This window comes from Mixophyes fleayi, chromosome 11 (assembly GCF_038048845.1).
Source record: "Mixophyes fleayi isolate aMixFle1 chromosome 11, aMixFle1.hap1, whole genome shotgun sequence".
In the NCBI taxonomy this organism is placed as follows: Eukaryota; Metazoa; Chordata; class Amphibia; order Anura; family Limnodynastidae; genus Mixophyes; species Mixophyes fleayi.
The window spans coordinates 83,061,567-83,078,175 of record NC_134412.1 but is presented as its reverse complement, the minus strand read 5'-3'; positions in this window follow the sequence as shown (position 1 = coordinate 83,078,175).

The following is a 16,609-nucleotide window of genomic DNA, read 5'->3' as shown; positions in this document are numbered from 1 at the left end:
CTGTGCGGAGTGTGTATGTTCTCCCCGTGTTTGTGTGGGTCTCCTCCAGGTGCTCCGGTTTTCTCCCATACTCGGGCATTGAACTCATGACCCTAGTGCTGTAAGTCAGAAGTGCTAACCACTATGCCACCATAGAGAGATAGATAGATATTGTGTCAAGAGCACACTTCGGGTGAAACACATGCAAACAACTTCTTACCTTTTTACTTAGTTTTATTGTTAGGATGGTAAAGTACTTGACAACATAAATATACCATACAGTTTCTTGTGATCCTAAGTTCTAGCTACACAAAGACCAGCTCTCTAGATACTGGCCAGCTTTTCCATCCTTGGTCACCCTGAACAATGAAACAAACAGGTTTTTATACCTGACACTCCTCCCACAGCCCTAGCTTGATGGGCAGGTGACACACCCACCTTACCTTTAAGATCAAACTCCCATTAGTGGTTCTGTTTGCTCTGAATTCAGGCACACACTTGCATTCTGCTGTGGGAAAACACACTTCCAAGCCATGTAAGTTAAATTAAACGTTAAACTATTATTTGTCACACATATGTCTTCCCCCTGTTTATCTTTAAACTAGGTGCATTGCTGCACAAACGTGTTACTCTGCTTGCATGCTTTCTCTGCAGATTGCCAGCTAAATTCCTCAATTTGTTAATATATATACATATATTTATTTCAAGGCCAAACTATAAGTAATCTAGTACGCCTATAGCTCTTTTCTTCAGTGCATCTAGTAATTGCCTTATAGAGATGAAAGATAGGGGTTATCTGAACTGTTACATATGTGAATGTTGAATCTGCATTCTGCATTGTTTCCCATGTTGAATATATGTTGTGTTACTTTTACACTATTCTATTGAATCTGCTATGTTGTAATAAAACTCTCAGTTTACTCTCTGTTTTTATGCTGTTGAAATCACAAGCCACAGCCTGTGCAGCCCCCCTAGATCCAGTGTATTAGATTTCCTGCACCGGTTGGACAGGAACCTCACATTACTATTCTGTGCTGCTGCCTCGAGGAGGAACCTGCTCCTTCCACTATATAACTCTCAGGCGCCTAAAAGTACAAGCAGCGATAAAAGTGATTTTTTAAATCTATACTTATCGCAGCAGTAAGAAACCTGTCATCGCTGCAATTACCGCTTCACCAGGCCAGCCTGACAGCTTTAAGTTAGCAAGAAAGAATGAAGTAAAATGAAATAGTTACAAACAGATTTAAAATATTAAAAATAAAAAATATTTTTAAAGTACTCACCGCTGGAAAAAATGTTTTATTTAAATAATAAAGCACCTTTTTCTTACATTTTTCTCTGTTGTGGCCATCCTGAGATGGAGATAACATAACAAGTATTATGGCATTACATGTACAACCACGATGGTGGTTAAACAGGCTTTCCTTTGCCTTGATGGTGTTGGAATTAGGAAAATGTAGGAAAAGGCTTTGGAGTCCATAAGAAAAATAAATACACACAAAGCCGTTTATTATCAGATATAACAGTTCAAGAATACAAGAAGTAAATCACACTGAGTTAGTATATATTGCTGCTACTCCCTTCGGCTTCAGCTACCGGGTAAAAACCCCTTCACTCTTCACGGATGAGATCTGATGAACCAACTGCAAAGGGCGAGCCCTGGCACAGAAATCCAATTTGCCCAAGGAGAGGTCATGTCTTTTATCGAGAAGTTAAGTAGCAATGTTTACTAACTCAATCTGATTTATTTCTTGTGTTCCCTGAACTGTCAAGGTCCGTGTCTGTCTGGTTGTTGAATGAAAAGCCCTGAGAAACTTTTAAAGAATCTTGAACGTGTGGCAATATAATTCCATATGGTTATATTTACCTCTTTGGACTGAAATCCTGTTCATTTCTTCCACACTGTATAGAGCCATTAGATGCACTTTGTACAGACAGAGGGGACAGTTGGGTAGAGTGCAGGCATCTCTGGTGTACGGAGTAGATGCACCGAGTTCTGCGGGGCAGTTCAGAAACAATGTTTCCCACGCACAATTGCTAGATGTAATAAAAACAGTTCTGATGTCCCCTGCCTCTCGTGACTAATGTAAGTCATAAGTAAGGCAAGGTTGAGCTTATTTTAGGTGACCCACAGAAAAGTTTATTTCATTCAAAGAGTTAGTTCCAAATGTGGGAGGAGTGTTATGAGCCGCAGCAGTGCCCATAGCCGTCGCGGCTCGCTCTCCTCTGTGCCTGGCTTCCCGGGCCGTCTATTTCACTTCCGGTTCCCGGCCCGACCGTTGCTAGGGCAACAGCCGGATGCCGATGTTCAAAGCCCCGCTTTCCGGCAATACAGGGCAGCCAGGCCTGTGCGGATTAATTAGTAAAGCCTGCGGGCTAATTAAGGTTTATTAGTTTATTTAACTAGCATCTGGGGGCCTAATCATGTGATCCTCCTGCTTGGTCCTGATTGGCTACATTTAGTATTTAAGGCAGAGAGGGCTTAGCCTCCCTGTCGGTTATAGCGTTTCCAGTCTTATGCTGTGCTGACATTCTGTTGGATTCCTGTTTGCCTGATCTACTGTTGTGACCCTGGCGTGTACCTTGGACCTTGCCTGTTTCGCCTGTGACCCTGACCTCTGCTTGGATATCAATTTACCTGTGTGCTTCGGACCCCTGACCTCGGCCTGCTACTGACTACCACTCCTGGCTAGTTCCCCCAGTTCCATCTGCGCTACGGCCATCTTCGATGAGCTTTTACTACTCTGAGCCTAAGACCTGGGGGCATCTGAGTACCTGTAAGCACATAAAGCTCTACGGGAAAGGCGGCTGCTAAAGGTGAAGATCTCTACTCTAACTGTTCTAAAAGCTCATCCTGGTGGCCGTGGGCCCTAACAAGGAGGTAGTACTTTGATATTAGACATTTTGTACAGTGCACCTCTTCAGTATTTTCCTCGTCTCTGTACTCCTTGGTTCATTCCTGGTTTGTCAATGGGTCTACCAAGAGCAGAGGGTAGACTTGCTCCTCCAGTGGTGTAAAACGGAGTTGTTTTGTGGTGCACATTGGATGCATGTCATATCTAACCTCTAATACCTTTGTCCCTTGAAGATGTCCACCCAATTATATTAATTCATCTATCAAAAGTTCCAGTATACAAACTTGCCATTTAAGGTATTAGATGATTTAAATATGTTATCTTGCTTTTGCAAAGCAAACCTACTTATATATTGAGGATCATCACTGAACAGAACCCTGGTAGATAAAATTGGTGACCACAATACAATGTACTCGTAGTCAACGCCTACTTCCTCCATTGTTAAGTCTAGGACAGGTTTACATACTCCACCTAAGCTCTGTCAGGAGTGTGTCATATCTTTGAGCCTCAGGCTGTAGATCTTGTAATGAGATCTCATCACCACTCGAGTTACCTCTGGTCTTTTATTGTCATGCTTCCAGTATAGACCAAATTACCACAGGCATGCTGGGAGTTGATGTTTTTCTATGATCCTGCTTCTGCCTTGTGTGAGATGGTAACAATGACATAATCACTAACATTGTGTTATTTACATTGGGCCAGATTTAAAATCAAGATAGCCATTATAATAGAGCTCTGTGAGATATAGAATAGTTTGGCAAGAGCACCCTTCATGTGACACAGGCACCCTCAGGTGATTCACACACGGACAACTTCTTGCTTCAAATTAAGTGCTTTTATTGATGCACCACAATAAACATCAAACATCGGGATGACACCAGGAAACCTACCACTTACTAGTCCCAGTCTCCCTTACTGGTCACCGGCCACTAGCTGGCATCGGTCATAATGCACACATGTCCAGTTCAGTCTCATATAGTTGAGACTCCTCCCACAGCCCTGGCTTGACGGACAGGTGACACTCCCACCTTGCCTTTAAAAGGAAGTCCCCTCAGGTGTTCTGTAATCACTCTTGATTGCAGACAAACCTTGTCGGCTCTGCTGTTAGCTGTGGAAGAGACACTGTGAAAGCATGCAAGTGTGAAGATACATGGTTCCCAAATCACTCAGACACGGTATTGGAGGAGAAATAGAAAGATGATTTATTCTGCAAAACAGGATTAAATACAGCACGGCCCCGCAACGATAGCAGGTCCAACAGGTGAGGAAATCAGTTCAAATAAATCCAGTCGGATAGGTACAGCACAGTCCCCTTAACAGTAGCAGGTCCAACAAGTCAGGAAATAAGTTCAAATAAATCCAGTGAGATATGTTCCACAGCAACTCTCTGGCAGAGCATCACCTCTTGGCCAAAAGTTAATCACACCAGTGTCCAGCTTCCTGGGTAGTCTCTTTTATCACCTCCTAATCCCCCTTTGGGATCTGCCTGCCCAGTGAAGTTGCAAAAGGTCTTGATTGGTGGGCTGCTTACACTATTCAGCCCCCCTCCCCTACCTTCCCAGGTGTCTTCAATCAGGTGACCCCTACTGGGTCAGGCTCCTGCCTGTCTGTAGAGCTCACTAGTGGACAATGGGGAGCAAACAGAAATAACAATGATAGCTAATTCCCTTAACTCCTGAGTGTTCCCTTTGGAGGTAGAATTTAACTCCTGAAGTACTTTTCAAAGGATATGTTATAGCTACGTCACTGATACTTCCTGATAACAACGTGGCTGAAAAGTACAGTTCAGGTATGGAGTAGATTAAGGGGTTGTATCATCATACACCATGCCTGTTATTTTACAGCAAGTAAAATCACACCTTATAATTTTAGTTTCTGACACATGTCTCAGACCTGTATGTAACTGAACCTAGGTGTGCTGCAATACCTGTGTGGGACTTGGTCTGCAGTCTTTCCCTGCAGACTATCAGCTGCATAGCTGATTTCATTCTTAGAGGCCCGTGGAAAGCCACTCCCTATGTCACAATAGTTATTTCTGTTCTCCAAAAAACGGTCAGTTCACAATGCATTAATGAGTATTGAGGTTTAGGCTGCAGAATACATATTGTGCCTTCCCTGAGTGTTTTGGATGTACGTCCGTTTGCGTAGCGTATCATGCATGAAATAGCAGTGCACATTCCCAGAAACGGACATTATGCAAATGAATGCAATTGCACACAATTCATGTTGCATCTGCACACAAATGACACTTAAAACTGTCTACAACTTGATAGGCATTTCAACTCAAATGCAGACGACTTCAGTTCTGTGCTTGCCGTAAGTTCACTTGCTTTCGACCTTATCTTTTGCATAAAAAAAAAGTTAAAACAAATTATTATATTTCAAAATAGCCCATTACCAATATGGAGAAGCGATAGTCGAAAGCTGCCGGCTCCTGTTCCTCCACGTCAGCCACTGACTCTCAGTGTGGGGGCGCTGTGGTGAAATGAATTATAGACTGATAACCTGTTTGCTGCGCACGTATAGTATGGGAAAAGTCTTCCGTTTCGGACTTACATGGGTCCCCCATGCTTTTTATATGAAGTCCAGTGTTACATTATTTGGCTTGTATAGCTATATGGAAAAATAAAACATGAATGCAAGAAGAACTTGACGATAAAGTAACAGGATTGCAACTGTCTAATGAGTGTTCACAGAAGCAAACACTATTTCCCTCTTCTTCAGATCTTCAGAGAAACTAATGAACCAGCTGTCTCCCGATATAAAAACAGAAAACAAACAAATATAAAACAAAACAAAAATAGTTTAATTTTCCAGCAGTTTTTCTTGTTCACTCTCACAAGCAGAAGCTATGATTAAACGCTGAGGTGTCTATTTATAATGTGATGTGATGCTATACTTATCTCTGGAAATTTCACTATGTTGCCATGCAGTGCACATCACATACCCCACAAGATTACTAATCTGCTGCAGGTTATTTATGTACTGCCAGGTCCAGTAGAAGCAAAGGCTGCTGGGAGCTGCGATGTCAGCTGAGCCAAGGTGCTTGCTCAGGGTGTGTATATGAAATATACATCCCCTCTTATCCATTCAGCTCAGAAAGCTAAACTTCCAACTCCATACTCCATACATGCTACGGTGCTCCGGGTCACGGCACATGCTCTGTACACTAAGATTCCAAAGATTCCAGCTCCATGCATAGCGCACGGTAAAACAATATTAATCGATTCAGTTTACTTCATCCAATTGTTTGATTTCCACAACATATATATATGGGTCAGTTTGAACTGGATATTCGGCGGGACGACAAATAGGCAACAGCTGGGGGAAGTTGCCCCTCACCTTTGGAGAATATCAAATGAACTGACCTATGACCAGCAATCAACTGGAACATCATTGACCCTGGGCCAATAAAGACCTCTCTGAATTTTATCTGTGTACACTGTGACATCATCAGTTTTTTTTGTTAACTGAAACTGCATATAAGCAAGCTCCTGGGCTTTTGTTAAAAACTCTACCTTCCTGACTGCAAACTATATGGAACTGGGCCCAGGTGAAGCGCTAGCGAAAATTTAATGTATTCGGTTTTTATACTTTCCTGTGTTATTGTTATATCATTTATGCTCTGGCATGGCTTTGTGTAAATCCTGCTATATTTTGCAATTAAATAGCTGTGCATCGGAACCACAATAATCGCATTGAACAATGTTTATTGGTAAGCAACAAAGCGAAACTTAATAATATGTGTGTGTATATATATATATATATATATATATATATATATATATATATATATGTATATGTGTGTAGATGTGTAGATCTATATATATTCCTCTAATATATACCTTGCTCCCATATATATCTTGTATATTAGTGGAGATGACAGAAAGGGGGAAGCTGGATAAAGAGAAAAGGAAAAATATTTGCTCTTCCCAGGTTCAAGAAGGGCCTGTGGAATGCTGGATCCAGGCTTTAAAAGTCCAGACCTGCGCTTGCAGCACTCACTGACCACATGAGGGCGCACTGTACATTGACCAAGTGTAATTACTCCATCAGTGTCTTAAGCAGGTCAAGTACTGTGCATGTGTCATAATCATAACGGTGCTTGCGCACTACGACAACTATTCAAGAGACTCTCTTGAGGTCAGCCATATAAACGCATGGCCTTATATAGGGAGTGAAGACACACCCCTTCACGCCTTCATGTATCGTATTATACCTCTTGAACAATCTTTGTGCAGTAAAACAATAAACAAAACTAAATATAATAAATAATGCAAAAAATATAGGAATATAAAAATATACAACAATCAGTAGTAACTCATATTAATCCCTACTATTAATACATTGCACACCATTGAGAAATGAGAAAAGAATTTAGTGGTGCAAGTAATAATTATTGCAAATTCTAACATTCATTTTAAAATTATAATTTAAAATATCATAAATGTATAAGCTGATTCTGCCAATGTGTTTTTCTCTATTGGTGATTAAGTCTGACTGCTAGTTAATTCATAAGAAGCTTATAGCATACAATTTTTCCCATATTATGTAAACCCCCTGGGTCACACCTCGGGGCTATTAAAGATATATTATAATTCAGTATGGGAATAAAAGTGTTTGTTAAGGACCATTTTCATTGAAATCAGCTAAACATCATTATCATATCAGCAGCTGACTCTGAAATGAGCAGTTTCAATCCATTATATAGACATGTCCTATAGAATTGTTAAATTACCAACATGACACTTTCTGAGAAGACATGATGGCATAAAATTGATATTTAATAAATGTAACTAAGAATAATTGTAATAGCATGTTCATCATGTATTAATCAATATGCTACTGAGAAGCTTCAGAATTACTAATACATGGCTTCTTTGTCACTGTATAACAGGCACATCAGTAATAATAGCGAAAAGGTTTTAGCTTGGACATGTAAAATATATGTAGTGCAAATCTTGACCTCTGACCTTCAGGGGACCAAGTGAGAACTGACCACTCCTATTTTTCAGTAGGAAATGATCAGGGGCTGGCTGGCAGACTTTAGCCCGGGGGGCAGGGCCGGATTAAGGGAAGGAAGGCCCCCAGGCTAAGGGTACTGTGAGGGCCTCCCCCCCCAGCCATGAGGCCCCCCCGTAGTCTCACTCTCACGAGGTCTCCGCAGTAAGGATATTACTGCGCGCCACGTAAACCCTACACTGGCAGCAGGCAGCTAACAGCATAACATTTGCTGTTAGCTGCCTGACATTCTCCTTGAACAGGTGACAGTCAGAGCCGGGGGCGGAGACGCCCCCGACCCGTTGAATGCCGGAGGGCCCCCCATATGCCCGAGGCCCCTGTGCTGTGTAGCCCCTTTAGCCCTATTGTTAATCCGGCTCTGCCGGGGGGGCAAGCACATACCACTGGCCCATAAGTAGCGGACCATCCCAAGGGTGGTTTTCGGTACAATATATATTTATCAATATAAAAAGAGTCTATTTTAGTGTTGCTTAACCCAGCGATACTTTATTATTATAAATGATAAATCTTAAATAATAGAAACAAATAATGCAACAAAAAAAGAAAAAAGAAACCTCACTTTATATTGCATTTTATTTTCTATGTTCCTTCTCCCTATAGCACTTTATTGTTTTTTTTAGTTTTTTTATCTATTTTTTACACATACCTGGCTGATTATAATGGGGGCATAAATCATAGCAATCAATTTTATAATACTCTTTTATTACAGTACTGAGCACAGGGGCTGATTTATCAAAATGCAAAAAGCCCTTTTCCTTTAAAAACCTGATGTGTTTGCCAGCAAAAGGGCTTGTTTTTGCTTCGCCCTATATAATAATAGGCTTATTATTTGTTTTAGGTTTAACGTAAAACAGATAATATGAGGGTTGAGGCAATTATTGGGCTAATCAGACGATAAACGACTGATTGGCCCGATATCAAAGAAGTGTGTACCCTGGAACAATGAGCGATCATCGTTCGAAAGCACAGATCATTGTTTGAGATGATTGGTCGTACTGTTTAAAAACTGTCTTTCAGTTATAAACAATGTCTGTCCAATTCTGCAGTGTGTATGCACTCTGCAGAAATGGAACGATAATCTAGCTATTTACCTGACGTTTGACAGCTGGTGTCCGGGGTCCGGAGGCTGTCCATGCTTTGTGAGGTGCAGGTAGGGTTAATGCTGCCTTGTGGGCTGGGCCCCTGCTGTGTGGGTAGCACCACTTTTCAGAGGAGGGGTCAGCAGAGAGGGAGGAGGGAGTGGGGAGAGACATGTGCAGGGAAACCTCTCACTGAAATATTGCCTGTCAGCCTTGAAGGAGAGCTGCTAACAAGAAAGGTGCTCTAAAGTTAAAACGAGTAATTGCCCTGACCGGATAACGTGAATATAGGAGCTTCCCTCCCCCGTACCTCTCCTCCACTTCTCTCACCTGTGTGCAGCCTGTTTTGCAACCTGTCATTCAAGACCAGAATTGCTGTCATCATTCAGACTGTTATGACAGAGGAAGAGCAGACATCTGGAGGTATAATCGTGTAGAGTGTGTACACATAAATCATCAGGCTGATCAGGATTTTATTTCTTTGTGTCGTTGGAAAATCGCTCATCTTTTATTTTTGCTGTAGTGTGTACCTAGTTCTCTCTTCTATATATACTAGTCACCAAGCTCTTATACTACCTACTTATACTATCTCCCAATCTCTTTGCCATCTATTTATAGTACCTTCCAATATCTTTATTTCTTAGTTATACTAACAACCAAGTTCTGAGTTTCCTACTTATGCTACTTGCCAAGCAATATAAATTTGCTTTGTCAGAAAGGACAAACTTGTATTTTAGCTACAAACGTCTATTAAATATTGACACTGTTCTTTATGGAACAGAAGGAAAGGAAAAGGACGAGTGACAGAGAGCAGTAGACTGTAGAAAATGAAGGCTGGGTAAGTGACTTACATTGTCAAATGTAGCCGTGAGGTCGAACAAAATGAGTAATGAGCACTGCACAATGAGCATTCTGCCCAGACTTTTCTGTGTACTTTGTAGAGTTCCAACAAAGTTAGACAAACTGAAATGCTGTTATGTGAATGTGCATACAGTGAAGCTCCTGCACTCGCCAGTAGCAAGTCATGTTATAAAGCTTGCTGGAGAGCCAGGTGCGGAGTATGGGATCACCACGCTGTATTATGCTAGTCAGTGAAGGATTGGTGCCTCTAATGGGGAGGGGGGTTGCCAAAAGCAGCAAAATTTCCCTCCCAGAGTCTACCAGCCCAAGTCTTCCCTGGGATGTGGGGGCAGGGTAATTAACAAGACTGGGACTCCTGGAGTGGCATCTATAGAAGAGGAACCCTAGACTCATGGTCTCCCTTTTAAAGTAGAAATCCATCCCAGTTTTTTTGGAAAAGGAGGCCGGTGATAAAACCTTGGTTACAACAACAAAACTGAGGACTGATGGCCCTGGTGCAACACCCTTCCAGATATCTACATGACATCAAAGGTCTCCACAAAGGGTTCCAAATCAGCAAACAGATAAGGGCCTCTCTTCTGTCTTAAGTCATAAGCATAAGTGGACATCATCATGTCTTTACTTCTTTGTGTCAAGTTTATATATTTTAATGTTTTGATTGCTTTGGTATTTGTGCACCTATAAATGCTGTTTCCCATATAAAATACATATGGATGGTCCAAAACTCATTCCATTGAATGTATTGGCAAAAGCCTATATTGTCTCTAGTACTCATTCAGCAAAGAAGCACCCAAATCCAGCCATCTCCTCCCATCGGAAGAACCAAATTCTTGCATCAATGCCAACCCTAGAGTTATAGGATTATGAGGCCACAAAACTCCACTTGAGCTACACTTCCACATTTTGACAGTTTCAGAAATACCCTTACCCTCTTTTGGTTAAGCATAGTATGTACTATGTAACAAGTCACAGACAAAGGAATGCCATTAATTATGGGACGGAAATAATGCATTTTTAATGAAACAAGGACAATCAGGTTTGCACTGCTGTGATACTGAATGATTCAGAGCTGAATGCATTGGTGACTATTTATAACCAGGTGGGATTATTTTGGACCAAATTAGTTTCCTCTTTGCAGGACAACCAGTTCCAACTAGAAAACTGTAATACTACTAGGGAATACATCCCATCTGTCCCAATTGTGGTGGGACACGCAGCGGTCCGCAAAAGGGGTGGAGCTTAATGAAAAGTGGGTGGTGTTTACTCAATTTCGACCATTCCTGGCGGTATGGGGGCAGTCTTGCTTTGGCCCGATTTTGTGATTCTAAATTTTTTGGAGGTATGCTAGGGAAATATGTTACAATAGTGGCACCCCAAATCTTTCAGCCATTTGTTGTATTTTCATCCATGTCTACATAATAATAATAATATTAACAATGTGTTTACATGGGTTTCCTCCGGGTGCTCCGGTTTCCTCCCACACTCCAAAAACATACTGATAGGTTAATTGACTGCTATCAAATTGACCTTAGTCTGTGTGTGTGTTAGGGAAATTAGACTGTAGCTCCAATGGGGCAGGGACTGATGTGAGTGAGTTCTCTGTACAGCTCTGCGGAATTAGTGGTGCTATATAAATAAACAGATGATGATGATTACAATAATATTTTTATTATTGTTGTTATTGTTGTTGTTGTTGTTATTATTATTATTTTACATGGGAAGCATTTCCCCATAGCCAAATAAAAGTAGGTATTTGTTTTTTAAATGCACCATTCACATCCATTGAAATATTTATGCGCCAATTATTGTTATTTATGTTTTATGCTATTTACATGTGCACAGTATTCTTTCCTTGCAATTCCAGTCTTTCTCTGTGAGTGATGCGATGCAAAATATAACCTAACACATCCCAAGATTTTCAATCTCAGAGACAAGATTTCAATGTTCCTAGATTCAGCTTTAAAATATTCTGCAAAAGTAGAATACCATTATAAAGTTGCCGATTAAATTATTTATTTGCTACCTCTTTTCCCACCAAGAAAAAAAAAAAGGAAATGATTATTCTGAAAATAACCCATTTCCCATAATGCAATAAGTTTACAGAGCTCCCAAGTTTGAAGTATTAGCAATGCGCGGATAGTCAAGGAAATTCAGTCATAAAATGTCCTTGTAAAATAAACATCATAAATTAGTTTAATGTTCATGTTAATTTATGCATTAGCTAAGAAAAAAATCTACTTTATGCATCCAATTAAAAAAAAAAAATCTTAACACTCACAAACAAAAAAGCAGAAAGCTTGAGCCCCATCTGCCATTATATGCAAAAACAGAGGAAAAAAACATAGTAATTATAGGACAGATTAGATGTTCTTGCTTTTAAATGTTCCACACATAGAAGCCTGGGGTATTTTTACTTAGCAACATTTAATGTGGATTGCACATGACTATTTAATCTAGGATTCCAAATAGAATGTTCACTGTAGAAAATAGTTCCCATAGCAACGGAATGCATCACACTGTACTACGGCTGCTTATTTGTACTTCTGAGTTCTGAGATCTGAAATGCCTTTATAATGGAATGCACTTATGTTGTATAAGTAATATGGATATTTATACCTTACGTCTTTTTCTTCTTTTTTTTTTTTTTAAAGAGGGCCCGTCAATGTTCACAGCCAGCAGAAACTTTAGTTATACAAGTGTTAAAAGCGGTCACTGTTTTTAATTAAACCTAAAAAATAATTTTAGAACAAAATTTCTCATTTTCTTTCATCTTTTTTATTGATGAATAAAGCAAGTTTATTTATTTATCTTATTCTACAAGTCCAATATTACAGCTTGTTGACTTGTGGCTTTGCAAGAGTTGACTTGGTTAGTACATTGTATTGACAGTGAGGAAGGGGTTAACATCTGCAGATGCCCTGTATAGCTCCTCCCTTTCCTCACACTGGGCGGGCTCATGCACTTTATAAGGCCTAGCAGGACAAGTATGAGACTGGCTTGGTAAGACTAAGGAGTGTACCATGTTAGCTCGCTCTCTGCTACCCTCTGCCGGTTAATATAGTGCCTTCACTCTCATCCTTCATTATCCTCACTTCAGTTCCTGTGATTGGTGTCCCTACACTTGTGCCTAAAATAAGCTGCTGTGGAGCAGTTCCACCGTCTCCAGAGTCCTGGCTCGAGCGCTGCCCTCCAACATGGGCTACAGTAGCTTATTTGCACAATCAGTGAACCCATTTTCATAGTAAATGTCCCATTTTCTAGTGCTCTCACGGTCGTATTTACCAATGTGTGGCGATAAGGATTATTTTCTAATCACTCTAAGGTTACAGATCATGAGGAAGAGAGAATGTAAAGAGAATAAATACTGAGGGGCAGAAATAAGCCTGAAGGCAATTTAAAAGCTAAGGCTATATCTTCAAACTGGATTATAATAGTTAACTATGGAGTACGCCCATCTGTTGTCATAGGGGAGGAGTAGACAGGGTCTATAAGTTGGATGGGCGGAGAATTAAACAGTCTCTGGAGTCTGGACATGGACCACCCACCCTCCCTAGTTGGCGATACTTGGTAGTACGGATACAGGACTGGATCCTTATCTTGTTGGTGCTCAGTTATTGGCGTGCTGGTGGTGATCCTGGATGGAGAGTTGCCAGAAAACGCAGTACATTCAACGGCCAATGGTTGGGGCCCACATTACAGTAGTGGGCACGCTGAACCCGCCTCTCTTTGAGTAAATCGGCTACAGTCTCAGTACAGGTATCGCCCCTGTGGGTTGTCCTGTGGTTACTTTCCGTCTAGCCCAGAGGATGGGCAAGTTCTGTAAGCCTGGGACTCAGTGTACTGCTAAGGTAGATATGTGCGCTTGGGGTCTAATTGGTTGTCCCCCACTTGAACCCAGGGGTTTAATTGATTGTTCACCCAGTTTAGGAAGTCCCATGGTTAATGCTGGGACAGTTGGGTTTTGCCTGGCGGACGTTGGACTGACTGCGCTCTTCTCCACCTCCATATATAAATAAACTATTTAAATTTGCCACTCTCAGGTCTTGTCAGTTATTTAAGGTTATAATTAAATAAGTGTAAGAAGGTAAAGGAAGTCAGGATATCAGCCGTTTAGCCTTTAAAAAGTAGAGTGATTCTAATAAGTCCATGACGAGTCAAACAGAAAGGACAGGTTTCAGTCACCGTAGACATTCAGACAGGGAGAGCAAAGTGACAGTCACAGAGAGGTAAAGCACCAGTGGGAGAATTAGGGATTATTCAAGTACAACTAGAGAATAGAAAGAACAGGTTATAGAAGAAGGTCGCGTAGAGGCAACTTCTGACGCAACCGGTTGAATGTCCAGCAGAGGAGTCAAAACTGCCAACTACCACATTCTAAAACTGTTCCATCAACACTTGCGGGAAACACCAATGCAATGACATGTATTATAACAATTTTTTGTTTGCCGCTACCCTATTACACAGCGCTTCAAAGAGAATATAGAATCGTATCCATAAGTCTATGCTCCTTAAGAGCTTGCCATCTAAATTCCCTATCACACAAACACACACACATACATACACTATGTCACGGAGTGTTTCAGGTTGAAGGTCACCTGCAGGTATTGGCACTGCTAAACAAGGAGGCGCCGAGTCTAACCAGCCTCTGGTCTTCACCAGGGACCCCGCAAGAGTGTTTGGGGTTCACTGCAAGAGACGTTCAGGTTGCGGACCTCCGGCGAGATGAAGGGTGAACAAACGTAGTTGTACAGGCAGTGGTCAAACCATTTGGCAGGCGAAGTACAGAGGAGCAGGCAGAGGCGAGGTCAGAAGGCCAGGAGTCAAAACCAGATTATCCAAAGCAGAGTCACGGAAAGCCGGGTCAGTACACAGGAAATCAGGCAGAGGTTTGTAACAAGTACAGAAGTGCTGGAGCATAGGGAGACCTAGATACTCTGGCACCCTAATGGTGCCAGAGCCACCCTAAAATAGAGAACACTTGACTGTGATTGGTGGACAATGGTTTCGGCGGTCAGACTAGCTGACCGCCAACAGGAAGCAGAAAGAAGCGTCTCGTTGCAGTAGCAACGGACGCGCATGTGCCCTTAGTGCCGGCCCCGGCAGGTGAGAGCGGAATCGCCCAGTTACCTAGCAACCGGGCGCACAGGAACAACAGAATGGCGTCCGTCCCTGGCTGAAGGGGACAAGCGGGGACGGCGCCTGACACATTAGTTTCCATTTTATCAGAAGTCAATTAACCTACCAGTAAGTTTTTGGATTGTGGGAGGAAACCGGAGTAACCAGTGGAATCTCACGCAAATACGGGGAGAACAAACAAACTCCACAAAGATAGAACTCTACTTAGTCCAGAACTGTGTGACATCTGTAACGAATTCCCAAGCTTTATTTTTTTAATTAGATTCTACTCTACAATTATTTTCTCAGTATCTTGAGACGTTTAAATACATTTACAATCCTAGAGATCCTAACAAAAGATTTTTATTATAAGAGCAATTAAAAAGTTTCTGTGGATTTTTTTTTTTTCTAATACTAAACTTCCAACCAGTAAATCACTACATTCTTGTGTAAGTATTTGCCAGTAAATAAATAACACTCTGTTGAAATAAATAAAAATGTCTTTAGTTTACTATTGTCTTCAAAATCCATCAATATTGTAACACTTGGGTATGCCTGAAGTATAAATATTACATAATGTAAGTAAAATTTCATGACAAACTGAACACAGAACAAACAAGTAGAATCTTAATGAAAACAGCACATTATAGCTTGCGCTGAAACAAATACTAGTTAAATTATTTCACTACTGGAGAAAACAAATCTCGCTTCTGAACTCTACAGCCTGTGATAGAATCAAATATATTTTTATTTTAAAATGTCATTGTTACACCTTTTGCAGTCCTTTTACTGTTATGCTTGGATTTTCCCCCTAGAAACAAATCATTGAACTTAAACACTCTGGCGCTCATCTTTGGTTCATTGATACTGTCTTTAGATCACTGGGATCTTTCATCATCATCATCTATTTATATAGCGCCACTAATTCTATAGCGCTTTACAGAGAACTCACTCACATCAGCCCCTGCCCCATTGGAGCTTACAGTCTAAATTCCCTAACATACACACACACACAGAGAGACTAAGGTCAATCTGATAGCAGCCAATTAACCTACCAGTATGCTTTTGGAGTGTGGGAGGAAACCGGAGCACCCAGAGGAAACCCACGCAAACATGGCTAGAACATATAAACTCTTTCACTGTACATAGGAATTTTACGCCCAAATGGGTAATCCGTAGTCTCTTATAAATTTCAAGATAGAACAGCTCTTTTGGGAAGCTTAGGTTGCTCCCACACTCCAGAAATCACTGAGTCCTGTGTAAAGTCTTTGCTCTTGTTCAAAAAAATAGCGTAAATCAATGAAATCTTCCAGAAGCAAATGTTAATACTAGTGTATAATAGCAATAAAAATAAAACCATCACATAGCAGAAGGATACAAAAAAAATCTTTTTAATGTCAGGCATCTAGGCATCAAATATACCGGTCATATGATAGCTAACCTATGGGGCTATTTGTCAAAAGAAACTGTATTTAAGGCAAGCATGGTCTTCTGGCACTAATTAAAAGTGATATTTCATCAAATAAGAAGTGTTAATGAAATAATATTCTCAGGATGTTTGTTCTCTATATATTTTTATAAACATAAATACGTTTAAGTTCCCATTACCCATCTGATGCAGACTGATAAGGGTAATTGTTCAACCACAGATAAATAGTGTCAGTTTGTCTACTCTAGATAATTACATCTCAAGCAAAA